We start from the raw sequence: 11,114 nt of genomic DNA on the forward strand, positions 1-11,114 counted from the left end.
TCATTGCCTATTTCAAAAATAAGCCAGGGTAAAACAGCCTTTCATTACTATTGCTGCTTCTGGTTTGCTGACCCAGAGCACTAGGATTGTGAAATGAGGATATAAATATTGCTATTAGGTGTAATTAAAATTTTACCACCTTGAGTTCTAGTTCATTGTGAAAAATAAAATAAAAAGTGAAAACTTCAATGTCTACTGGGTTTCAGCATTTTGAACTACCATTTTTTTTCTCTGACTCACAATGGGATAGATTTTTTTTCAGCTGGCATCATCTTTTTCTTAGTTCATGACTGTTATGACTCTTCCTGATCGATGAGCCCTCTTAGAAGGCTCACAGTACTCTCAGAGAATTCAAATACTACTGCTGCTGTCCTAAGAATACTGCTTCTCCATGTGAAGTATTCCCAGGTTTTGTGAGGAGACGAGTGCTGAGAGCTCCCAGAAGAAGATATGATTATGTTACATTAGACATGAGGTGGATTTACAACATTTCCACTGTGCTCATTTTTGGCATCTATTTATATAATCTTAGCTCTTTACCACTGAACCTGAAATAAGCAGCACCTGTTCTGAGTGCTTAAGAACAGTTCAGTGGAAGGGATCGGTCCTTCACATGAACCCCATTTCTTTTCTACACCTGGGAGCATATGACTCTTTCTGGGAGTTAACCTCTTCTACCTAAATCATCAGGACAGTTCATATCCTACTATACTATTCTACAGCGTTTCCTCAGCTTAAGTCTAAGCGTTATTTGCTGTTAGCATGAGAAATCGAATACCTTTGCTGTGTGTGCTGTCAAGCCACTTCAAGGTTACTGCATACCATGTTGGGAACAACATTTGCTTTTATAACTATTCAACCATTGCTTCCCACTTAGGGATGTCTCCAGCTATTCAATATATGTTGTTTATTCCATGGAAGTGATTATTATAATTTTGTAGGATAAAAGTAAAGGATAAGATGATACAAGAGTTGTCTTAGAGTTCTTAGATTTTATAATTAACACCAATGCCTTCACAAAAGAGGAAGCTATGGAGAATCAGCTCATAAGCTCCCATTTTACATTTACTTCAACTCTTACATTTTACATAAATTTTCCAAGTACCTAGCATCAGATAGAATATTACCTTTTCTTGGTCAATTTATTTTGCAGAGATACTGGGATACAAGGAATTAAAATTTTTGCCATACTTCTTTCAAATAGAAAGTTAGTTGCAAAACATGTATACCTATGTAACAAACATGCATGTTCAGCACATGTATCCCAGAACTTAAAGTAAAATAACAAGTAAATAAATAGATAGATAAATAAATTTAAAAAAAATTGTCTCAGAAACAGAAGTTCTCTTAACTGAAAATTGTCACGTTCATATTTTTGTCACACATTACTGCACGATATAGCAACATTTTATATAAAAACATTGTGCATATTAGTAAAAGCACCTCTTTTTATACCCTTTGTAATAGTCAATGTGTAAAGAAACAAACTATTCACCATGAAAATGGTAAATAAATAAAAGGTAAATCAATACCAAATGATCATTTCCACAGATGCAGAAAAAGATATGATAACTTCAATATCCATTCAGGATTAAAAAAATAAAAACTCTCAGCAAAATAGGTACAGAAGAAAATTTCCTCAACATTTATAAAAAGCTCACAAAAGGATGAGTTCGTGTCCTTTGTAGGGACATGGATGCAGCTGGAAACTATCATTCTCAGCAAACTATCGCAAGAACAGAAAGCCAAACACCACGTGTTCTCACTCATAGGTGGGAATTGAACAATGAGATCACTTGGACACAGGAAGGGGAACATCACACACCAGGGCCTATTACGGGGAGGGGGAAGGGGGGAGGTATAGCATTAGGAGATATACCTAATGTAAATGACGAGTTAATGGGTGCAACACAACCACATGGCACATGTATACATATGTCACAAACCTGCACGTTGTGCACATGTACCCTAGAACTTAAAGTATAATAATACAAAAATAAAAAATAAATAAATAAATAAATAAAAAAGAAAAAAAGAAAATTACATAACAAACAAGGCAATATTGTCACATGGGAAATATAGTGATATAATGGCAATTTTTAATTTATCTATTTATTTATTTATTTTGAGTCTGGGTTATGAGACTTGCTGATTTTTGTATTTTTGTTGGAGACAGGGTTTCAGTGTGTTGTCTAGGCTGGTCTTGAACTCCTGGTCTCAAATCATGCACACTCTTCGGCCTCCCAAAGTGTTAGGAGTACAGGAGTGAGCCACCATGCCTGGCCCTTTTCTTTTTTTTCCAGTTATTAAATGTTTAACTCCCACATTGGCCTAAAAGAGCAGAATAACTCCTTTGGCATTTCCTCCATGGACTTCAATGTTCAGTACCTCAAAAGTCTGCAACTGATGCTCAGTATGACTTGTATTGTTCATTCATTCTTTTGTTCCTCTTATCTATTTGTTCAAAAAGTAATTATTTAAGCACTGAAAGGAAGACAGGGTACCTCTCCTCATGGAGGGCATCAGAAAGTAATTCAGTGTATTCAGTGCTCTATTAAGAGAAAGCACTCAGGGTTAAGAGACTACTTAGAAGAACATTTAACCCTCATTTAAGAGGTGTGGGCAACCAGGGAATGTTTCTTCAACTTAATAGTTAGGCGTATTCCTAAAGGCTAAATAAGAGTTGAAGAAATAGCTCTTCGCCATCTCTTCTCTTCCCCTGAATCCGTTGCCACGAAGGTGGAGCTGTGCAGTTTTAGCGGGTACAAGATCTTCCCCGGACACGGGAGGCGCTACGCCAGGACCAACGGGAAGGTTTTCCAGTTTCTTAATGCAAAATGCGAGTCGGCGTTCCTTTCCAAGAGGAATCCTCTGCAGATAAACTGGACTGTCCTCTACAGAAGGAAGCACAAAAAGGGACAGTCGGAAGAAATTCAATAGAAAAGAACCCGCCGAGCAGTCAAATTCCAGAGGGCCATTACTGGTCTCTTGCTGATATAATGGCCAAGAGGAATCAGAAACCTGAAGTTAGAAAGGCTCAACGAGAACAAGTTATCAGGGCTGCTAAGGAAGCAAGCATCTAAAAAGACTGCAATGGCTGCTGCTAAGGCACCTACAAAGGCAGCACCTAAGCAAAAGATTGTGAAGCCTGTGAAAGTTTCAGCTCCCCGAGTTGGTGGAAAATGCTAAACTGGCAGATTCGATTTTTAAATAAAGATTTGGATTATAACTCTAAAAAAAAAAAAAAAAAAAAAAAAAAGAGTTGAAGAAATAATCAAAAGAAATAAGAAGGATATTTCAGTAAAACGAAGTGGAGTGACCAAGACCCAGAAGAGAAATTAAGAGATCAGGGGGAAGCAAAGTCTACCTTCAGAAAACTTGGAAGAAAGCATACAGAATACTTAAGGTGATGCAATAGTTGTGAGCAGGGGGCTTGGGGCAACAAGAGAGTAATTGGGAGCAATAAGCAGACCTCTCTTTCCCGCTGTCTCCTACTCAGCTTTCCAGGTCAGAAATCCAAGGTCAATTTCCCACAATGTTTTTCCTCCAGTCTTGTTCTGTGGTTTGTTTCTTTTGAGTAGTTCTGTTAAAGAATTTTATAGTTTTATTTTAAAACTTTTTAATTTTTAAAATAAAGTATGCAATATGATGTTCTAAGATACATATATATATATAGTGAAATTGTTATTATAGTGAAACAAATTAACATATCTATCATCTTACATAGTTACTCATCCCCCTCCCCCAACACGGCAAGAGTAGATATAATCTACTTATTTAGCAAAATTCTTGAATACATTACATTACTTTTAACTATAACCCACATGCTCATAAGATCTTTTGACTGGTTAATCTTACATATTTCTATTTTGCGTTCTTCTTATGTTATATTCAAAAATGTTATAACCTGACAGTCTGGGAAATGCTCAGGGAAATAAAATAACTGAACTTATTGCCATGAAAGGAACAAGTGAGGCTGTAGGTTGTCTCCTATCATGGGAATGACAAGGTGAGGCATGCAGCTCAGCAGTTCATAGAGAAGACCATCACATTTTTTTTATAGGTCAGTGTACTGCACAACTATGTGCTCTTAATTTTCACCCTCTCTTTTCTACTGCTAAGCTTGTAGGAGAGTGGAAAAGCAAGAGAAAAAGCTGGGAACTAACTTAGAGCCCTAAGTCCTAATAAGTTCTATTAAAATGAAGATGATGATCATTTAAAATGTATTAAAAAAAGAAATTTTGGCAAAACTGGTCAAATATCTTACATTTGATAAACATATTTCATAAGTAGGAATATAGTAGATACTACAGGTGGGCATATGCTAGGCTTATTAACCTTGGCACTATTAACATTTTGTATCAGACAAGTGTTGTCTCTGGCCTCTATTTACTAAGTGCCAGTGTCACTTCAACCCACCCCCCAAGTCATAACAATAAAAATGTCCCCAAACATTCTCAGAAGTCTCCTGGGGAAGAAATCACCTTGAGAATCACTGTCCCAGACTTTAGTAGGTGTTGAAATGCCTAAGAAGTCACTCTTTTCCTCAAGGTACCTATCATCTGGTAAGGAAGAAATATTTGCTAAAAATGTATTTTAGTTCATCTAATTCAAATCAGTTTGTGATTAGTATAAGCAGAGACATTTCAGCAAAATTTTGTGAAAACATGGTAAAATAATTCAGAGGAAAAGCAAGTAAGAAGAAAAATCAGTAAATATTCTATAAAGGAAGTGAAATGTGACTGTGGACTTGAAAGATGAGTAGACAAGAAAAGGCATAAGGGGACTGAAAAAACGATAGCACACACAAAGGCAGAGCAACATGAAAACAAAGTAAGTATTTGAGAAATAGTGAAAATCTCTGATAGTTTTAGGGTAAGTTATGCGTTAGGAGACTGGAAGATAGATTGAGGGCATATTTTGGAAGCTCCTCAATGCTAAGATAGTAAATTGGACTTTTTTCTCCATCAAGCACTAAAGTGCAAATATGTTAAAACATACTCAAACCATATTTGTTTTCTGAATATAATTTTAAATTTAAAAATATATTTTAAGATAATATTACAATAAAATCATATTTTCAAACCATATCCAAGGTTGTTGATGGTTTTACCAAATGGCAGGTCACACAACTCCAATGAAATGAGAGCTTCATGAACATTAGCCTCATAAGCAGTCCAATTTCCAATCATGATTTCTACTTCTCTGCTTTCCTAATGAAAAGATGACTACTTCAAATAACAAAGGCTGAAAATTATATACAAGATTTCTATGACATGTAACAAATAAACAAAATATAAATATAAATTTAAATATAGACTCTTATTGCAATAGACTCGGTAGAAATACTTTGGGGTGATGAATCCAGCCAGCAACTAGATTAGGGCTGGCTCTTATCCATGAATAACATAGAGAGCTACTTGGATTCTCCCAGCAATGACTCCAATTCTCAATGAGCATAAACAATGTTTTGGCTGTATGCACTGTGCTTGGATTTGGATAATATTTTGATAATCAAGTAATCAGAAAGATTTTATTTAGCACTATTCTGCTATGGGTCTTTAAAAAGCCAAGTAAACCATTTGTGTTAATGAGGTATTGTTCACAAGTGAATCTAAATAAGCCAAATAGTAGTCTGTTAACTTGATTTTGGGGAAAGTGGTATATGAACAAAACAGTGAAATGAAAAATGTTGTAATAAATGTAGCCTTAAATTTTTCAACTGCATTATTTATATCACTGCTTTTATTTTTTTTTATTTATTTATTTTTTTGAGACGGAGTCTCGCTCTGTCGCCCGGGCTGGAGTACAGTGGCCGGATCTCAGCTCACTGCAAGCTCCGCCTCCCGGGTTTACGCCATTCTCCTGTCTCAGCCTCCCAAGTAGCTGGGACCCTGCTTTTAAAAATAACTTATAAATCTATTATTCCTTTTCTTTTTCTATCACATTTTATTGACAGAAAAAAAGTAATGTATTCTAATGGGTAGAGATATAAAATAACCAAATAAAAAAAACCTAAATATAGAGCGTGTTGGTTAGTGATGAGTGATATGAAGAAAAACAAAGGAGAGCTAAAGTGTAGGGCATACTGCTAGGGAATGAGAAAGAAGTGAGATCAGTGAAGACTTTACTACAGCAAAGATGTGAGGAGGGAAGGGAGCCATCCATATGACTATATGATGATGTAACACTTTCCTCACCTATCATAACAATAACAACCAACACTCCTGTAACAAAAGACAGGTTAACAAGAGAAAAGTATGACAAATTTATGTAATCAAAGTTTTATGTGATATGAGAGTCTTCAGAAATGAAGACTTAAAGACCCAGGGAAAACCGTCTATTTTTATTCTTAGCGTCAATAAAGAATGAGAAGCCATATAGAAATGTGACTGAGTAAAGGATACATCTAATGGTAGCAGATTGAGGAGGAAAAGCTGGTAAGGCCTATCCATTCAGATGCTTTATGGCCTCTCTGTGTGGCATTTCTTCCTCCTAGGCAGGGGACAGGACTCCTCTGGAATTAGGATCTTAAGAGTTACTATCAGACAAGGTAAGTCAGAAAATTTCTCTATGGGCAACTTCTACACAGAAAGGCAGGAGAAAGAGCATATTTCTAGGTTGAATGATTTGCTTTGGGAAAGAGAGGTTCTAGTTTCTATGACTCACCTTAGGAAATAATAATTCTGGTTTTTATGACTCACTTTTGTGGGAGTCAGTAAGAAGGGCAGAAAATAAGAGTACAGAGAAAGGTCAGAGACAGACTTTGCTTATGAAGCTATTTCTGAGGACTTCCAATCTCCTTCAGTTCAAAGTAGTCAGCATGCCAAAGCATCACACTTTGGTGTATCATCTTCTAAGTCCCAACAATAATAGAGAGGTTACAGGCAGAACTAGCAAATGCAAAGATCCGGGGTAGCAGGTATGTTATATTTGAGGAAAAACAAGGAGGAGTAGTAAAAAGATATGTTTTTTACTACTTTGTACTATCTTAAAAGTGCTGATCTCATACTAAGGGCTCAATAAATATTTGTTGAATCACTCCAGTGTGCAAGTGCACAGGGTTTGAAGAAAAGATTGTAAGAGATAGAGCGGAGAAGTTCCGGAAGGGCCTTGTCAGCTATTCTAAAAACTATGACTCTCACTCTGAGATAAATAAGAAGCCATTACAGGATTTAAGGAAGGCAAGTGACAGGATCTGGCTTGTTTTAATAGGATCTTCTCACTGGAGCTTTCGGAGACTTAAGAAGAAAAAAGCAGAAGCAAGGAGAGAAATCATTTTGGACCAAAATAGTAAAAGTGGATGTTGTAGAAATGGCCAAATTCTGTATAAGCTTTGAGGCTGTAAATTGTAGCATTTGTGACAGATTTATGGGTGTGATTTTTTAAAAAGGAAGAGTAAAGGAGGATCCCAGGGATTTCCCCTGAGCATCTGTAAGAAAGGGATTAAAGTTACGGAGATGGATAAGATTATGGAAAAATAGGTGGAGAGAAGTTGTGAAATAAGAAATTAGACTGAGAATGTGATGTTTGAAATGCATATTAGAAACTGCATGCAATTAGACAATTGGAAATGCAATGCTGTTGTTAAACTATAAGTCTGGAATCATGTGTTCTTAAAATAAATGATGGCCAGGAACAGTGACTCATGCCTGCAATTCTAACACTTTGGGAAGTCACTTTGGTGGATGGATCACTTGAAGCCAGGAGTCCAAGACCAACCTGTCTAAAACGGTGAAATCTTGTCTCTACCACAAATGAAAGTTTAGTCTGGCGTGGTGGTGCATGTCTGTAATCCCAGCTACCCCAGAGGCTGAGGCACAAGAATCGCTTGAACCTGGGAGGTGGAAGTTGCAGTGATCCCAGATCATGGCACTGCACTGCAGCCTGGGTAACAGAGTAACCCTGTCTCAAAAAACAAACAAACAACCCCTCTCCCCCATAAGACATACACGATGTTTAAAGTCATATGATGAGATCATTAAGAGAGTGAGGGTAAAAGGGAACTGTCATCAACTGAGACCTGGGCACACCAATATTCATTCATAGGAAGATGAGGAGGAATTCATAAATAAGACTACAGAAAAATGCCCAATGAAGTATGAGGAGAACAAGAAGAGAATCCTGTCTAGATCCTGTATGAAGAAGGAGAAAGTGATAAGGTAAATAGATTAAGAAGATGAGAACTGTAGATGGAAAACCAGGAATTAACATAACAGCCATTGGTGATTTTGACAAAATCTGCTTCATTGCAGTTGTGAGAAAAAAAGCCTAATTAGAGAAGTTTCAACACTGAATGAGAGAAATTATAAACAAAAAATCTAACAAATCTTTTAATAAATTTTGCATTAAAATTAGCAGGGAGATGGGGTGGTATCTGGAGATTTATGTGTGTTCAAGGTTAATTTTTTTTTTGTTAATTAACATGGATAGTATTACATCATGTTTGAATGACCATGAGAATAACTCAATTGGAGTGGAAAATTTGATATTGCCGAATACAGAAGGGGTCTATTGCTTATGTGTAATACTTGAGAGGGTGAGAGCTGGTGTGACTGAATGAAGGGTTGTTCTTAAATATAAATGCTCTTAAATAAAAATAAACAGAAAGGAGGGGAGAGAGGAAATATGACTAGATTGAGTAATGAGGTATGGGAATGTGTATAAGTAATTTCCTTTCTTCTATTTTCCCAGTGAAACAGAAAGCAAAATAACTATAGGGAGTGAGCACAAAGAAGGAGGAAGTACGAGGAAGAATTTAGGAGAGAGGAGGCAAAATAGTAGTCTGAGATTGGGAACATAAGGAAAAAAACTAAAAAATGTATTAGACTTCCTAGGCAGTGCTAAAGGCCAAATAGGCAGGTCATTGTGCATTAATTTAAAGTGAGACCAATGGGCACAATTTTGCCTTTCTCTCTGACCATGTTTGCTGCCTGATGTGAACAAGGAGAAGGAGGAGAGCTGACTACAACCTGGATTGTAAGTGAGGAGTTGTCATGAGTAAACTGTATATGCTATGTGACATACATTCAAACATAAATAACTTCAAACTAGAAAAAACTCAGTCATATGTATATGTTTAAAAGGAAAATAAAATCTACTAACCTAAAGATTAAAAACAACAAATTAACCACTCTTGTGTTGGCCACATGATCCCAAATAATCAGATTTAAAATAATATATGCTTTATATATATACACGTAGGCACTGACATTTAGATGATTGACTTTTTAGCACAAGTCATTTCCCACCCCCCTACTTGTCTCTCTCTACTCACTCCTCTTCTCTACCACCCACCCACAGCACCTTATTTATTTATCTATGATGGGGAAATAAATGGTGCCTAGGTCCTGATCAGGCATCAAGAGTAATCCTTATATTTTCATGTCTGAGAACTACAACTACTTCTAGTGGAAGTGAGTTGTTTTCTTCGTTTAAAGAGAGACATACAACAAAGTACCATTCTCTTTAACTGGGGACATAGTCACAGTTCATACAGCATTTAAAATAATATTTTCCATAAGAACCATATATGCCAAACCCACAACCACATTATACTGAATGGGCAAAAGCTTGAAGCATTCCCATTGAAAACCTGAACAAGACAAGAATCACCAGCCTATTCAACATAGTACTGGAAGTCCTAGCCAGAACAATCAGGCAAGGTAAATAAATAAAAGGTACCTAAATAGGATGAGAGGAAGTCAAACTATCTCTGTTTGAGGACGATATAATGTATACATAGAAAACCCCACAGTCTCTGGCCAAAAGCTCCTTGATCTGATCAATAACTTCAGCAAAATTTCATGATACAAAATTAAGGTACAGAAGTGAGTAACATTTCTATACATAAACAACATCCAAGCTGAGAGCCAAATAAAGATGCAATCTCATTCACAATAGTTACAAAAGAATAAAATACATAGGAATACAGTTATCCAAGGAAGTGAAAGATCTCTACAACAATATCAGAGATGAAATAAACAAATGGAAAAACATTACATGCTCATGGATACAAGGATTGGTATTGTTAAAAGGCTAAAATCAATTTAAAACTTCAGTGTTATTCCTATGAAACTACCAATGGCATTCATCACAGAATTAGAAAAAACTAGTCTGCAATTCAAATGGAACCTAAAAAAAGAGCCCAAATAACCAAGGTATAAAAAGAGCATAAAAAGAGCAAAGCTGGAGACATCACACTACCCAGCTATAGCACAAAGCAACAATAATAAAAATAGCATGGTACTGGTACAAAAAAACAGGCACATGGACCAATGGAACAGAATTGGGAGTCCAGAAATAGTGCTGTACACCTACACCTACACCTTTCTGATCTTTGAAAAAGTTGACAAAAACAAGCAATGGGGGAAGGAATCTGTATACAATAAACGAAGCTGGGAAAACTGGTTAACTATGTACGGAAAGTTGAAACTGAGCCCCTTCTTTACACCATATGCAAATATCAATTCGAAATAAATTACAGGCTTAAAGGTAAAAACCTAGAACTATAAAAATCACAAAAACCCTGGAAGATAACCTAGGGAATACCATTCTGGACACAGATCCCGGCAAAGATTTCATGATGAAGATGCCAAGAGCAATTGCAACACAAACAAAATTGAAACATGTGACCTAATTAAACTAAAGAGCATCTGCACTGCAGACAGAGAAAACAGACAGCCTACACAATGAGAGAAAATATTTGCATACTATGCATTTGGCAAAAGTCTAATATCTAGAATCTATAGGGAATTTAAACACGTTAACAAGCAAAAACAAAACAATTAAAAAGTGGGCAAAAGACATGAACAGAAACTTTACAAAAGAAGGCATTTATGCAGCCAACAAACACATGAAAATATCATCAACATGATTAATCATTAGAGAAGTACAAATCAAAACCAAAATGAATTACCATCTCCCACCAGTAAGAATGGCTATTTTTAAAAAGTCAACAAATAGCAAATTGCTGGTGACGTTTGAGAGAGAAAGGAATGCTTATACACTGCTGGTGGAAATGAAAATTAGTTCATTAGTTGGAAGCAGTCTAAAGATTTCTCAAATAACTTAAAACAGAATTATCATTTTACCCGGTAATCCCATTATTGGGT

General features: G+C 36.2%; 1 pseudogene across 1 annotated transcript; it reads left to right on the forward strand.

The window, feature by feature from the left end:
- The first annotated feature begins 2,701 nt into the window (after positions 1–2,701).
- LOC105527281 lies at positions 2,702–3,259 on the forward strand (annotated as a pseudogene). The gene has a single exon (XR_001004209.1). The product of XR_001004209.1 is annotated as a 60S ribosomal protein L24 pseudogene (transcript).
- The last annotated feature ends 7,855 nt before the right edge of the window (positions 3,260–11,114 follow it).

Source organism: Colobus angolensis, unplaced genomic scaffold (genome assembly GCF_000951035.1).
Source record: "Colobus angolensis palliatus isolate OR3802 unplaced genomic scaffold, Cang.pa_1.0 Scaffold611, whole genome shotgun sequence".
Classification (NCBI taxonomy): Eukaryota; Metazoa; Chordata; class Mammalia; order Primates; family Cercopithecidae; genus Colobus; species Colobus angolensis.